This window comes from Acomys minous (assembly GCF_964271855.1).
Source record: "Acomys minous genome assembly, chromosome: 4".
In the NCBI taxonomy this organism is placed as follows: Eukaryota; Metazoa; Chordata; class Mammalia; order Rodentia; family Muridae; genus Acomys; species Acomys minous.
The window spans coordinates 107,973,509-107,989,871 of NC_140486.1; the positions used below are offsets into that span (position 1 = coordinate 107,973,509).

The 16,363-nt window shown below is 41.7% G+C and overlaps 1 protein-coding gene and 1 long non-coding RNA gene across 30 annotated transcripts in view; one reads left to right on the forward strand and one right to left on the reverse strand.

Moving 5' to 3' along the window:
- The window catches only part of MAP2 (microtubule associated protein 2), a 263,479-nt gene extending 254,163 nt beyond the window's left edge, over positions 1-9,316 (reverse strand). For 27 of the 29 annotated variants that reach the window (XM_084780796.1, XM_084780795.1, XM_084780794.1 and 24 more), the window contains exons 1-2: positions 9,250-9,316; positions 8,598-8,670 (exon numbers count right to left, since the gene is read on the reverse strand). The gene's annotated coding sequence lies outside the window, so the exon portion shown is untranslated. Of the gene's footprint in view, positions 1-8,597; positions 8,671-9,249 lie in introns of those variants that run through there. The other 2 variants (XM_084780786.1, XM_084780792.1) reach the window with 2 other exon arrangements.
- A 414-nt stretch (positions 9,317-9,730) lies between these two features.
- The window catches only part of LOC311596885, a 37,176-nt gene continuing 30,543 nt past the window's right edge, over positions 9,731-16,363 (forward strand). The window contains exons 1-2 of the long non-coding RNA XR_014779018.1: positions 9,731-9,829; positions 10,683-10,740. This is a non-coding gene — a long non-coding RNA (uncharacterized lncRNA). The remainder of the gene's footprint in view (positions 9,830-10,682; positions 10,741-16,363) is intronic.

Here is a 16,363-nt window from a genome sequence, read left to right on the forward strand (position 1 = left end):
TGAGCACACACTTTAGCTTTATCCCTGAAACCAGTCCCTGCCAGATATGGAGACAACTGGACTTTACAGCTTTCTCCTTAGAGCGATGGAGTACAGATTCCGCTGCTGTAAAGATCATTAGGGACTATGCCCCGTACAAAAATCCATGTCACACGTGCACACGACACATCTTCCCACACTTCTAATCATTTCTAGATTATTTACAACCCTGAATGCAATGCAAATGCTATCTACATAGCGGTTACATTGTATTTTCCAGGGGATCATGACAGGGGTGGGGGAAACCTGCATTATGTTCAGTAATTTTATTAAGATAATATTTTATCTGCCACTGGTTAAATCACAGACACAAGGCTTTAAGTGTGAAGAATCAATTGTACTTTTAAATTCACTCCCTTTACTTTTGTAAAAAAAAAAAATTGCTTACTACTTTTCATATAAATTGTATTGAATACTAAATTTCTCATATAGTACTTTGTAGTGTGTTTTAAAATTAAAGCACACATAGTGTCATGCATGTGGACAGGTGTGTGTGTGTGTTTGCATGTGTGTGTCTGTGTAACTGTCTTAGAAGATAATCGCATATTCAATACCACCACCATCATTTTAGTCCTCTGGGAAACACAAAATAGACAAGGTTAATAGGCTAGTAAGGTGTTACAGGCATGATAATAAAGAAATATTTGTTCAAATAATATGCACTATATGTAGTAAAGGAAAGGATTAGGTCTGTTTTTTGCTATACCACATGCATTCCTGTCTATTTTACAAATAGAGTTTCAAGACGGAACGTTGTGTATCCACTAACAAAAGTTGGCTTCTGCTAGAAAGAATACACAGAAAACAACTAAGTTACTATTTTTAAAGGTAAGACACACAAATATAGTAATGAAACTTCAAAGCTAACAAGATACACAAATGTAGTAGTAAAACTTCAAAGCTGGGCATTATTAAGTTGCCTTTTTTTTTCTCCTGGAAATGATGCTGCAGCATTCTTTCCAATCCTGTGTTCGACCCTTCCTCCTACCATTACAGCATGTCAGCGTCACAGCATTTAAAGTGTATTTATAACAGGCTCGTTTACAGTAGGAAAACAAATGGTTACCGTTGTTGTTGCAGTACAGAGCCCTAATCATCTTCAGTTATGGTAAGAACGAAGTGCAAAGGCTTCCTGCTGACACAGTTATTCTATCTCCAACTGCCCATATGCATGCTTACTTATAAGCCTTCTTCATCCTTAAAAGATCTATATAATTAAGGGATGAAATGCAGTTCTAGATATTTAAGCACTGTGTTTCAAAGGTAATTTTCAGGTAGATTCTAGATTAGCTATAAATAATGTTATATAGATAAATGAAATTAGGAATGCTTTGCTTAATATTAAACTTAGTTCAGCATTTATCGATTGATCCACAGGATTTGGTGTATATCAGGGGGTTCACATAACCCACCCAACAGGAAAACAACAGAACTGCCAGTAGTCGCTATTCAACCTAACCTAGAAACCAAAGGCAACAACAAAACCACTTTATTTTGTTATCAGGTGAATCAAATAATTTTTAAAAATCACTTGGTTCACCAAAATTTTCACTTCGAAGAAATGAATAATGTAGATGTACCATTGTTGGCCTGAAAAGGATTTTTTTTAATTATTTAAAGAAAGATGATGAGAAAATGATTGCCACGAGTAACTATCTATTGAATGAGGAGCCTGAGAGCTAGGAGGATGCTCAGTTTCTAAACTACATTCTGTCTATGCATGAGGACCCCAGTTTGGATCTCAAGGACACAGAAGAACCCAAGTGCAGGGACACTTGGAGGGAGGAGTGGAGAGAGGTGCATCCCTGGAGATCACTAGCCAGACAGTCTAGCCAACCAGTGAGCTCATGGTTCATTGAGCAACCCTGCCCCGCCCCCTAAACAGGTAGACACAGGTGAGGAAGATACCACTGGCCTCTGCATGCATTGGACTGGTGTGAGTACTAGTCAGTGGGGAGACACAAAGCAGCAACCTTTCTTCCTGATTTGGAGTGTCCTACTGAGGTAAGATGCCTCAGGATGGAAGAACTGCAGACATGGAAAAGACCATGCCTAGGAGACTCGAAAAGTAACTTCAAAGATAGGACCTAAATAGGAACGGAGATGGAGGAGGGGGAGGAATTAGATTAAAGGTGCACGATTAAAAAGAAATATAAGCATAATGGAAAATACATTTTATCCAAAACAGCAGCCCATATTTTCACTTTCCAATGTTTTTGTTCACTATTCTTTATAAATTGAAAAAACTAAGAGACAAAGAATGTAAGGTACAAAAGCAGAAAGACAAAAAAATTTAAAAAAAGAAGTTTAGAAACAGTTCAGCTATGCATCTGTAAACTCATATGTACAAGAGCTTACAAATGGCTAAGAAACATTTAAAGAAATTTAATGTCCTTAGTCATCAAGGAAATGCAAATCAAAATGACTCTGAGATACTATCTTACACCTGTCATATTGGCTAAGATCAGTAACACAAGTGACAGCTCATGCTAGCAGGGATGTGGAAAAATGGGAACACTCCTCTATGCTGGTGAGAATGCAAACCTGTACAGCCACTATGAAACCAATATGGCGGCTCCTCAGAAAGTTGGAAATGGATCTACCTCAAAATCCAGTTATACAACTCTTAGATATGTTTCCAAAGGATGCTCCATCCTACCATGAGGTCAGTTCCTCAATCATGCTCACTGTGGCTTTATTCCTAATAGCCAGAAACTGGAATCAACCTAGATGCCTCCCAACAGAAGAATGTATAAAGAAAACATGTCACATTTACACAATGGAGTATTACTCAGCTGCTTAAAAAAAAAAAAAAAAACCTCATGAAATTTGCAGGCAAATGAGATGAGTGGGCTAGAAAAAAAAAATCATCCCCAATGAGGTAACCCAAACCCAGAAAGATAAATATGGTATATGTTCACTTATAAGTGAATTATAAGTGAATATTAGCTGTTAAGTAAATGATAACCAAGCTACAATCCATAGACCCAGGAGGTTAGGTAAAGAGGAGGGGTGTACGAGGGACACATGGATTTCCCTGGGAGGGGGAAATAGAATAGATTTTATGAACAGACTGGGAGCGGGTGGAATGGGAGCCAGAGGATCAGGTAGGAGGTTAGATGAGGTGAAAAGGGAGAGTGTAGGCAGAGGTAGCTGGGATTGGTGGGCTTTGGTGTGGAAACCTAGTGCAGGGAAATGCCTGGAATCTATAAAGGTGATCTTAATGAGGACTTCCAGTAATGGAGGAAGAGGATTCTCAACTGACCATCTCTTGTTGCCAGGTGAAGCTTCCAGGGGAGGTACTAGGTTGCATTCAACTGAGTTGTTAGCCAAAAGAACCCCATGAAAACAACCCAATGTAAATGTTGCTTTTACTTCCTCAGATGATGGAATGAGATAAGAATCATCCCTAACCCTTTCTAGCTCTTTCTGAACTCTCACTGGATGGTTCAACTCAGCTCTTCTGGCCTAAGGTCCTCTCCAAGCTGACTAATTCAACTGATTCTGATAACATGTTTTAATCATCTGGCTCCTTATCGTTCTCTAGCTTGTTTTATCTTCACCTATGCCTAGCGTGTTCTCTCTGCAACCTCTTTCTGTAAAATTGTCCCAGTTAGAAAATCTAGGATAAAACAAAAACAAACCTCTTTTTCCCCCATGCTGCGCTTAAGCAGCCTCTCTTTCCGGTCCTGTTCTCATGAGAGTTGAGCCTATCCTTTCTCTGACTCATTCTGTCAAATCTTTCTCTGATTTGTCACTTTGGATACCCTTCAATTGATTATCACTTTCTATCATGGTTTCTTCCTTCTATCACCTAACCTTATCTTCATTGTTTGAGATCAAAGGTGTGTGCTAAGGGCATGTCTGTATTCCTGCAGAATCACACAGAACTAGAAGGTCTTTATATGTGATCCCTTGCCAGAGCAGCCATGATGCTGAATTAAATTTCCACTACAACCCAGGTTGTTGATAAGGAAAAGGATTGATATCATTGATATTGCCTAGGACAACATCGACACAACTCATTGAACATGGTGAAGACAAGCTGGTGCCTAGATAGTCCCTGAATCCCTACAGTCTAGTTTTGGATTGGTTTGGGTTTGGTTTGGGTTTTTGGTATGGGAAGGTACCCTTCAAGCTACCAGATATGGACACCAACCTAGCCATAAAATATTTACCTACAATTTATCCTGCCTGCAATATATGCTAGGGCACTGGTGGCACAGAACTTGTGGAATATAGTCAACCAGTGTCTGATGTGACTTAAGACCCACTCCAAGAGAAGGAACCTACACCTGACACTGCTTGGGAAACCAAGAACCAGAGAGTAAATAGCTTAGAGACTTATGGTAAAACCAAACAGTACTGGTCTTAAAAAAAAATTAGTAAAATAACTCCTAATGATATTCTGCTATACTCATAGAGCAGTGCCTCATCCAGTCATGATCAGAGAGGCTTCCTCCTGCAAAAGGTGAGAACAGATACAGAAACTCAAAGCCAGACATTACATGAAGAAAGAGCGAGTCTAAATGGGAGGTCTCCATCAAATCCCTCCCCCTCAGAGCTCAGAGAATCCCAAGGAAGAAAAGGCAGAAGAAGCCAGAAGGGATGGAGGACAGCAGAGCATGAGTCTGTACCTACATGAGTCTGCACCAGGTCCTCTGTGTATATAGTATAGCTATTAGCTTAGGTTTTTTTTTGTTTTGTTTTGTTTTTTATGAGACTGCTGACTGTGAGAACAAGTAGGTCTCTGACTCCTGTGCCTGCTCTTGGGACTCTTTTCCTTTTGTTGGGTTGCCATGTCCAACTTTCATATGATAGCTTTCGCTTCATCTCATTACATGTTATTTTGTTATGTTTGGTTGTTATCTCTCTGAAGCCTGTTCTTTTCCAGTGAGTGACAGCAAGGCAGTGGATCCAGAATGGCAGGAAGATGTCAAGGAGTATAAGAAGGATGGGAAACTAAAATCAGGGCATATAGTATGATGAAAGAATCTATTTTCAATAATAAAAATGAAAAACTGAGTTTAGCTAGGTATCACAACACACTCCTGTCACCCAGCCCTGGAAGAGCCTGAGGAAGGATAGAAATCAAAATAATTCCAGGTTGCAGTGAGAACTAAAGGCCTATTTATGCTACATTAGGATACACTGTCCCAAAGTAAATAAATTAATTAATAGTTGCCCTAAAAATCTTATTAACATCTCCAGAATTAGACAGACAATAGAATAGATCAATAGACAAAGCGATGAATGGATAGACAGATAGATCGATAGATATGAATTTGCCCCTTCTATTACATGCTGTAACAGAAAACATTTTTTAAAATCTCCCCCTTGTGTGTATAAACTTAACAACAGACAGAAGAAGGATCCTGCTCTTTCTTCTGTTCCAACTGCCAAACAATTGCCCTAAAACATGTAAATAAAATACATCACAGCTGAACCCGTTGCCACAAATGGGAAAGTTCATCTCTCCCAGAGGAATGGTAAAAGTTCAAAGTTCAAAGGTTAGATTCAAAATGTTTCCCATAAAGTCAACTAATTGTGCTCACATTGTTTTAAGCTTTTACAGACTTGCTTTCAATAAGTATCCTGTATCATTTTAACAAGGAAGTACCCACAGCCTTAAGCTCAAAGTAACAACGTGGGAGGTGAGGGGATACAACATTGCACTGAGGTAGAAAAGCAAAGCAGATTTCTTCTACCTCCACCCACGTCCACAAGATCTCATCTGCACCCCACGGGGACAAACGCTAGCAGCTGAGAATTGTCTTTTATCCCTCCTCCCTCTCTGCTACCACCCACCCAGATTTTCCCATAGGCCCTCTCTCCCGTGGGTTCAGCCCTTCGTACATCCCACCTCGCTTGGCAGGCCTGTATTTGCTTTTAGTGCTTACGAGAGACAAGCTGGTACTAATCATTCTCTGAGACTATCAGAAATTGATTAGGAACAAATAAAGCCCAGATAATGGCATAAGAGTGCAAGAGCTTATGTAGCTTATGTACACCTGTAACTAATAGGGATCAGACTCAAGAGTCAATGAATGCTCCCAAACACCTGCCTTCAAAGATCAGCATTTTACCCAAGAAAGCAGACCTAGCATCAAGGGGTAGTAGTGGTCAGAGACTGTTTTCTTTACCTCTGGTTCTTTATTTTAGTCTGTTAAAAGGAAGTTAAGCATTGAAAAGAATTTAACATTCAGAGTTGCCCTAAGATATTCCCCCTCCCCCCATCAGTTTCCTAGGTTCTGTCTGACCAGGACATTAATGAATTAAAGACAGAGACACTTGCTGTCAGTTGTACATCAAGGCAAATGTGATACTTACTTTTATTTTAGATGCCAAAGTGCAAAAGTAGAACCATTTCTGTCATCTAACAACCAGTAAAGCGCAATGTGACACACAAATATATGTGCGTCATAAGGAAAGAGCAAAAACATCTACCAAACAAGCACTTTTTTCTTTCTCCATTCTAAAATTTAGAAAATGCATACAGGAGTTTAAACCAGGGGATGGGAAGGGGGCGGGGCAGGGAATGAAATTGTTCCTTCAGGCCTAGAACGTTCTGTGCCAAGTTTCACTTCCCTCGACAGTGTATTTCCAAGGGCTAAATCCAAGACCCCTGACAAGAAATACATAAAAGAGAAAACTATGCCTTTAACCTTAGCAGAGCAAGCTGGCAGCGGGCAGCTGTGGGAAGAGCAGGGCTGCTGGCCTGGCATGGGCGTGCTGCTGGAGTTTGGTTTCCATTGAGAGGATGCCGGCTCCCTCAATGAGACCGGAGCACCTACTAGCATGAGATCATAGCTGTGCCAGTTTCACTGGGTCAGGCTCTCAGCACATTCTTTCTCCCTCCTCCCTGAGAAGGTGCAGTAAACAAGTCAGAGAGAGAGAAAGGGTGAAAGCATGATGCTGTGGAGTAAGCACATCCTAAATTCGAACCTCCTGGAAAGGCTGGCTCTGCCTGTGGTAGTCTAGACAGAAGCAGGAGCAGGAAACAGGACAAGGACAGCCAGCAAGAAAGAGCTTGCTTGGTTACAGGGGAGGGGAGGAGTTAAGACAGGAGAGAGACAAAGAAAAGAAAAATTAATACTACTAAAGTAATAGGCTTTTAAAGAGAAGCTACATTTTTAACTGTCTAGATGCCTTGATGTACGTCCTACAATTCCCCCTGCCTATGAGGTTAAACACTTTGGATATTAAATAGTGATACAGCAAACTGCGAAATATGAAAGAATGCAATTAAGTGAACCACAAGGCAAGCAGCATGTACCACATATGAAATAGCTGGTCTGATAATCTCAACAGCATGAATGCAGATCTTGAGCTATGACAATCAGGAAAAAAAATCACAAGGAAATTAATGTTGCCACATAGACACACAGACATAAAGACAAATACAGTATCTTGCTACTGAATTATTAACAGGACTTCCACCTTTTCTGGAGGGGGGGATCCTTGTGTACATGGGAGATATGACTGAAAATGATTTGCAAATTCATAAGGTTTTCTATCAAAAATGATAGGCACTAGGTTCAGTTGAAGGAGTGTCTTTGTCACTTAGGCTGTAATCTTCCTTGTGGGCACAAAAATCAAAAGCATTTTAAACGGGCTTTTGTTTATTCAACCTATTTTGACTGTCAAAAACACCGTAATGGCCCACAGTAAAATGACAGGGTGACAGTGCTCTGCTTTTCCACTGGATTGGTAACTGCAGCTCACACACAGGGCCCTTTGGCACACTGTAGCTCCCATAAAAGGCTTTGTTCTCCATCGCCTCACCGTGGCTACAAGCTTCAACTTCAGCTTGCAGTCATTTCCTCCCGCGGGTCATTATAAAGAAAAATATATCTTTAATATTAAGTTGGTCCCCTGCTAACATTAATTTGTTTTTCTGTATCACACCTGAAACTCTGTACCACCGAACTCCAGTTTTTTGTTTTTTTGTTTTTTTGTTTTTTTTGCTGTTGTTGTTTGCCATATCAATTTCATTCATAGCCTAATCCTCAAACCCTAGGAAATGATTTTTTTTTAATTGTCCTTTAGCTATGCACTCCAATTTGTGGCGTGTTTGTAGGGTTTGGGTGCGGGTCTATGTCTGCATCTTGACAAAAGCTTCACAGCCAGTTTCAAAAGGTCTGGGTCCCGGATGCCTTACGCTAAGAGGTTACAACAGAGGGAGAAAAACAGTCATTGTCCCAAGCCAGCTTGTTGCTAACCAAACCTTTTTTTTTTTTTTTTAATCTGCTGACAAAAATCCAGAATCCCCGATGCCAGGAGGAAAAACACCAATTTCCAGTTTTCAAGAATGGTCCTTTCAGACTCAGGCAGCTTGTGCTCCCCTCCTCCTCCTCCTCACACACCCAAACACACACACCTCCCTACTCCTGGTTCTGAAGCACAGCACGCTCTGCCTTTAAATTTCCATCCTGGAACAAAGGCGAGGCTAGGGAAGGCTGTCATTAGTTCAGCCCCCCCCCACCCCACCCCCCACCAAGAACGCCTTTAGAATTAAGAAATGAATAGAAGAAGACCAGATGCAGCTGGGTACTCACCTCTCTCCTTTAGAAAGGACAGACTACGTAGAAATCCGAGCACAGTCAGGCTTGTACCTTTGCGCCCCGCCCTCTACAACCAAAGAACAGTTTTTCATTTTCCTAAAAAATTACCAATAGACACCAATTTTCCTCTTTCTTTTATCTCTGAAGAAATTATTTGAAATTTGAAATTGGCTTGGCTCCCTCCACCTCTTTCCTCGGTGTGCAGAGCTCCGAGGGTGTGAGCATACAGAGACAGACACAAAAGAAACTAGTAAAATAAAAATAAAGCCTCTACCTTTAATTCCTTTCCCCAGGATCTTTGCATAATCTCTTGCCCTTCTTTCTATAGTCCGGGAACTATTAACTCTCAAAACACGTACCCTAACCTGAACCGAAGTTTCCAGTGGTTATAAAGTGGTACCTAACAAGGTCACTGGCTCATCTACAACACCGGAGCTTAGATACCAAGCGTAGTTCCCCGCCCTGGAGTGACACCTGGAGAGGCCAGGCCTGGACAGCGTCAACCTGTGCGGACTCCCTCCTACCGCGCAGGGAACCAGACCAGAGGAGACCAGCTAGTCCGGTTCCTATTTCCTCAGCTGCCGCTCCTCTCGGCAGGGACCCGGGAGGACACACCGGTGCTGCGCTAGGCGGGACGATGTCTTACCTGGACGCGGAAAGTGGACGCACCGCCTAGGTCTTGGCTGACACGGAGAGCTAGAGCTCCTCCGTGGAGGAGCCGGGGAGGATCGGACGACGGAAGAAGCGAAGGAGTGAAGGAGAAGAAAGAGAAAGAGGCCAAAGGGAAGCCGAGGGAGAGAGGATGCTGCTGCCGCCGCCTCCACAGCCGAGAGCCCGCGCAGCCCGAGCGCCGCCCCGTGCGCGCCCGAGCCCGGCTCCGCGGCCGCCCCGCCCCGGCTGTTCCCGCCCCTTGCGCGCCCCAGCTGGGCTCCGCCACGGTCCCGGCAGGGCTGCTACCGCCGCAGTGTCGGGGAGGGGGAGCGCCGGGCCCCGCCTCCTGCCGCAGCCAGCCGACCGCCCCGCGGGGACAGCCAGCCTTTAAGCCCCAGAGAGCCCCGCCCGGACAAGGCCAAGGGCAGCGGCAGGAGGAGGGGAGGGGGGTGGGTGAGGGGAGGCACTGGGCTCAGACTCCTTCCTTCCCAGCGGGACCTGCGCGGCAAAAATTGACCCTCTAGGCTCGCAAAGTGAGCGGCAGACGCACGCAGGCCTCCTTAAGGACGACCTTGGCAAGTCGGGGGACGCTTGGGTCAATCTTTAGGAGATTCTCCAGTCTTAGGCGCCCTTCTTTCCCTTCTTTGTGTTATGGCTGAAGCCTGTTTCATGGATATTGCGTCCACAGGCCCAACAACAGGTGCATCTAGAAACCGCCCCCCCCCAAAGACGAAGGAATTGAAAGGGCTAAAGGTGTGGAGAATTCTAGACCCCGTCACTAATCCGACGCACCTACTGAGTCTACTAATGTTTATGAAGACCTACTGTGTGTCAGACATTATTCCAGGCCTTGTGGAAACAGGAGAATCAAAGGGCCCCATTCAGTCCTTCTGCGGTGTGGGAGTAACACCAAGATGAAGGCAAAAATTGTCGGTACCACTTCTCTCCAACTCATAAAAAAGGCGAGTGGACTCCCAGGGAAAATGCTGACTTTGAGATAATGCCGTTAAAATAAAAATCATCTCTAAACGTCATGGAGAGATGACTCAGTGGTTAAGAGCACATACTGCCTGATCTTCCAGAGAGCCTGGGCTGGCCTCCCGGCACCCACATCAGGCAGCTCACAAGAACATGAAACTGCGTTTGCAGGGGGAATCTCACGTCTCTGGCCTCCGAGGGCACCTGCACAAACACACGCACTTAAAAATAAGTTTAAAATATCAAAACCCGTCTCTTAAATGCCTTCGAGAACGAAATGACCAAGAAGCAACAGAGAAGGTACAGGTTCGAATAATTTCACCCGTTCTATCAGATACCAGGAGAATTGTTCTTTTAAAGGTCAACCTAAACAGTACGGAGAGGCTTGCACAGTTCCAACAGTTCTGATAAAAATGTAGTTGTTAATTTGGTTTTTCCCTCAATTTTCAGATGGAAAAGTGACCCACTTACAGGAGACTGAAGACATTAGAACTCATTACACAGCAAGGTATGAAAACATAATCTTCATAGTCACACCCTAGGCTCTAGGCACTGTCTCTCTCCACCCAGCTCCATCGACTGTCCCAGTGACGCTTGCACGGAGGTTGGAGTTATCAGGGCACACCCAGTAGTAGGAAGCTTAGTGGAGGTGGAACTCTCAAAAGGTGGCCTGATGGAGAGGGTGTCAGCCTCTAAGTAATGACAGAGGCTGTGTGTGCGTGGAAAGAAGGAATAGGAACCCTGCTGGATCTGGTCAGGGCACCACAGGTGCAGAAGCTCACTGGGAGACAGGCATTCCTGCTCAGCCCAATTACTGAGTCCTTCCCGGTTCCTAGGGGTGTTGTGCTGTTTGATACAAGAGCTACACTCCAATAGAAACAGATTCCTGTTCCTTCTTTCACTCCACATACAACCCCTGTGGGTCTGAGTTAACCCTGCATGTAAAGTCAACAGACATTCAGGCACAGAAAAACAAACCTGCCTATTCAGATTTTGAAAACCAGTGGCTTTCCATACTGGTGGTTTGCTGAGGCCACCAGGCATAAGTGGTCTTCCTTTTCGGAGAACCTCAACCTTATATGGGAGCACGCCTCCTCCAACCACCTATCTTAGCCAGACTTCTGCCAGAAATAAATAGTGCTCATATGCTAGAATAGAGTCCCACAGTGGGAATTTAAAGAAATCAAACACACACACACACACACACACACACACACACACACACACACACACACACACACACCACAACACAAGAATAAGGGACGACGATTTTAGAGTGGGTGGACAACTTTAGAGTTATCAGCAAGAATATAAATATTATTCCTATACATGACCTTGTGAAATTTTTTCCAAGTCATATTGACATTTCAGCTGGTGGTATGATCATTCGGGTCTTGCTCAGGTAGGTAACCTTATAATCAATATTTCATGAGCGCAGCATCTCAGTCATGTCTAGAAGACACTGTCTAGCAGCAAGTGCTGTAATCTTCTAGCTCATAATACTTCTGTTCCTCTTCTGTGATGTTTTCTGTGCTGTAGGTGTAGGGGTTGAGTTGTAGATGGACCAATTGGGTCTGGGCACCCCATGATCACTTATTCTCTGGAATTTGACTAGTTGTGGGTCTCCGTGGTAGACTTCATCTAATGTAAAAAGAAGCTTCTTTGATGAAGGGTTAAAGCTACACTTATTTGTGGGTGTAAGGATAAAGATTCAGAAAAATAGTTAGAAATTGTATTGTTAGTAGGTGCCTCTTCTAGAGTCGGTGGCCTCTCCATGCATGGGTAGGTGGCTAGCTATACAGTACCAGGCACCAATTCCCTCCTAATAAGCTGGCCTTAAGTGTAATTAGGCAGCTGTTGATTACTCCCAAGATGAAAGAGTCACTGTTGTGACATTGGTGATATCTTGCCAGGACAATCAGTGGTGTGGCTTGTAGAGTTTGCAGCTGGGTAGGACTATTGATTGCTTTTCTCCCTTGGCAGCTTACAGAACAGCTTCTGGTACCACAAAAGCCAGTCTTCAGGGAGGAGGCTTCAGGTCAGTTCCAGCTGAATTCCTTCATGTCCTGGGGTCTTCAGCAAGAGAGTCTCACCCTCAGGTTCTAGGAGGCGAGCAAGGGAAATGGCAAGCACATGCATTGCTTCAGGCATCTCCTGTACTTCCCTAGCCAACAGTGGAAAGGAGGTTGTGCATGCTAGTGACTGGGGGTTTGTGAGGTAGCTTATGGCTCTTAGGGGAAGCATTATAATCCTATTTGGTATATACGGATGTGCGTGTGTGTGTGTGTGTGTGTGTGTGTGTGTGTGTGTGTGTGTGTTATATGGCATAACAATAACATAAAATGGCACCAAAGAAATTCTTAGCATTATAAGGGAATAGTTTATAACTTATACTCCATTAAGTTAAAGAATCTAAAATAAACAGACAAATCTCTAGACACAATCACATCAACAAACTTAAGCCAAGAAGAGATCAACAACAGATATGTAACAAATATAGAGATTAAAACAGTAATTTAAAAAACCTTCTAACTAAAAAGAACCCAGGAATCACAGTAGGATTCTACCAGATTTTCAAGGAATGACTACAACTAATTTCTTTAATTGTAAAAAAAAAAAAAAAGAGAGAGAGAGAGAGAGAGAAAGACAGAAACATAAGAAACATTTTTAAACCTTTTCTATGAATTCAATATTACTCTAATGTTAAAACCAGGTAAATGCACAGCTCTCCCTAAAAATAAAGGTGCAAACCAGTATCCCTCAAGAACATACATGCAAAACTCCTCAATAACATACTTGCAAGGTCAATACAAGTATATGTCAAAAAGATCATCTACCTCAAACAATTTGGCTTTATTACAAAGACCCAGGATGGTTCAACATATGTATGTATAAAGAAAATATATAATGAAACAAATGCACTTAAACATCTCAGTAGCTACAGTAAAGGATTTTGGCAAAAATTCAGAGACTCTGTAACTTAACATTTGGATTGTATGGAACATGGTGCGAAATAATTCAGTTTATAATCCACCAAGAAATGTGGCCCATTTTCAAGGGGGAAAAATCAACAGAAACTAATTCTTAAGTAAATTAATTGTTTAAATTAGTAGAAAAGATTTAAAATACATAATATAATTGTGCTCAATTAACTTAATGAGCTAAGAATGAAAAATACAGAATTCTAACAAACTAAAGTTCTTGAGAATCACATCTGTTGATAACTAATAATTTCAATATTTTCTTATACATATTGACCATTCTTTTTTTAAAAGTCTCATACTTTTTTTTAAGATTTATTTATTTATTTATGTATATAGTGTTCTGCCTACATATACACCTGCAGGCCAGAGGAGAGCATTGAATCACATTATAGATGGTTGTGAGCCACCATGTGGTTGCTGGGAATTGAACTCAGGACCTCTGGAAGAGCAGTCAGTGCTCCTAGCCACTGAGCCATCTCTCCAGCCCACTATTGACCATTCTTATTTCACATAGTTTGTTATGTATTCTTCCAGCTTTAAATATTTAATTGAGTTGCCAATTTTAATTGACTTATGTTCAGTTGAGTCACCTGCCACTTATACTGTTCTTTACATAGTCTGGATGGAATGTATTTATTGAAAAACCCTTTAAAAGTCTATCCCCTCAGTATTTTTTATTTACTTTTCTAAAAGATCACATTCATAGACCCACATGTACTGGGATATACCTCAATGGTTTTTCTTTCCTTGTGGTTCTGAGGCTGGTCTCAGGCCTCCAGGCCTCCAGGCTGGGGCAGAGTTGTCCCTGAGGCTTTCTTGGTTCCCTGACTTTCAAGGGGATGATAATAAAGCTTTCCAACCACCACAATAAGTCCAAGGCATTTCCATGATCCATCTACTTGTATGCATAAATACACATCCTGCTGTTTCTCTGGGGAGCCCTAAAGTAATATACTAACCTTTTATTTTAAACTCAATTCAGTTGTTATAGGGGATACCGTACATGATTTGAATTTTTTTTATTTCAATGCAAGGATTGAACCTAGGACCTCACCCATTCAGGCTTACATCCTCAGACCTTTATTCTCTTAAATGTGTTAAAGCCTATTTTATGTTCAAGGTGGTGTTTAATGTGATTGATAGACTCTGTGATCTTGTCAAAAGTTCACTGAGAATGGGTCAGAGACTCACACATAACAGAAGACTATATAAAAGACCATGTAAAAACCTAGATGAAAATATTCATAAATTCAGGTTAGGCAAAGAATTCTTAGTTATGGTATCAAAACCATTAACTCCTGTCACAAAATGAACAGATCAGTATCTACGAAGTTAAAAGCTTTCGTTTTTCAAATGGCTCCATTATTAAAACAAAAACTTGGCAAACATAATATTGGAAAGAATATGTTCAAATAATTTTTCGTACAAAGAACACAAATCCAAAAATTACAAAGAGTTCTCATTGCTTGGTACTTAAGTAGACAAACATCCAAGTTGCTTATTAAAAAGGGAACAATCATTCACATTACCTATTATCTGTCACAAAAATATTACAACAGGCACTTCACCATAAAGAGTGTAATAGTAGAACTTGAAAACACAAACAGAGGCTTCATTTTATTAATCATTATAAAATGCTAATTTGTATTACAATAAGCTGTTACTAGTACACGCCCAAAGGGATGCAGTTCAAAAGACAGACAACATGCTAAGTGCTGGTGTGGATGGGAGGAAAAGGAGGTAGCAATTGCACATTATTAAGAGACTGCAGAACTGAGCACCCACTTTGCATAGCTCTTACTCCATTTTAAAATTTTAAGAATATACTTACCCTATGACCTAAGTATTCTATTGCCAGCCACTTGGCCTAGCAAAACAAAAACATCTTCCTGTTCATATGAGCATAACGTCTAACAGCTGAAAACTCATATTTGGAAGTCATCCGAATATCTATCACTTAGTAAGTTGGATGAACAAATTATGACAGATTTCTATGCTAGAACACAGTGCTGTCTCAGGGCCCAGACACTGATACATGAAACAACCAGGATAAACATCAAGGCATTTTGCTAAATTAAAGGGCCCAGATACAAAGAACTTCCTGTGTGACTTTATTCGAATGGCATTTTAGAAAAAGCTAAGCTGCCAAGTCCACAAGTAGATGACTTGGTTGCCAAGGCTAGGAGTGGGAAACGCAATTGATTATCACTAACATGCGGAAATTCAGTGTGGTGTCTCTAGAGTGCCACAACTGTATGAGCACAGAGCTCTGCAGTGCTCATCAAATAGCTTTTTACATGTGCAATTGGTTTTGTTTGTTGGTTTGTTTTTCTAGGCAGGGTCTCTCTGTGTAGTGTAGCCCTTACTGTCCTGGAACTCACTTTGTAGACCAGGCTGGCCTCGAACTCAAAGATTCATTTGTCTCTGCCTCCCAAGAGTTGAGATTAAAGGTGTGGCCACTGCTGCCCGACTAGAACTGGGAAAACTTTAACATGCAAAACCTAGCCCTATAAATTTGTCAAACTTTACATTGGGTTGCTAAGTGGGGTGTTTTATAAATGCCCATAGTCAGTATTATTCATATACATTATCAACATCTTCTTTTGTTTTCTATAATGTGCAGGTGGAGACATGAGTATTGAAGTCTATAATTACAGAATAGTCCACATCTCCTTTCAGCTCCCATTAATTTTCCAACCTGTATTTTCTACAGCTAAAATAAAATGCATCTTCTTAGTGCACATGTATGATGATAATTATTATTACAAATGTAGGACTTTGTATATATTATTGATAAATTTCCCCTATCATAGTTCAGTTTCTCCCATTCTGGTCATATTATTTTGATGAAATTTACTTTGAATAATATTAATGTCTTAGTTAGGGTTTCTATTGCTGTGATGAAACACAATGACCAAAAATCAAGCTGGGGAGAAAAGGATTTATTTGGCTTATACTTCCATATTGCTGTTCATTATTGGAGGGAGTATGGACAGAAACTCAAGCAGGGCAGGAACCTGGAGCTGATGCAGAGGCCATGGAGGGGTGCTGCTTACTGGCTTGCTTTGCATGACTTGATCAGCTGGCTTTCTTATAGAACACAGGACCACTAGCCCAGGGATAGCACCACCCAACTTGGGCAGGGCC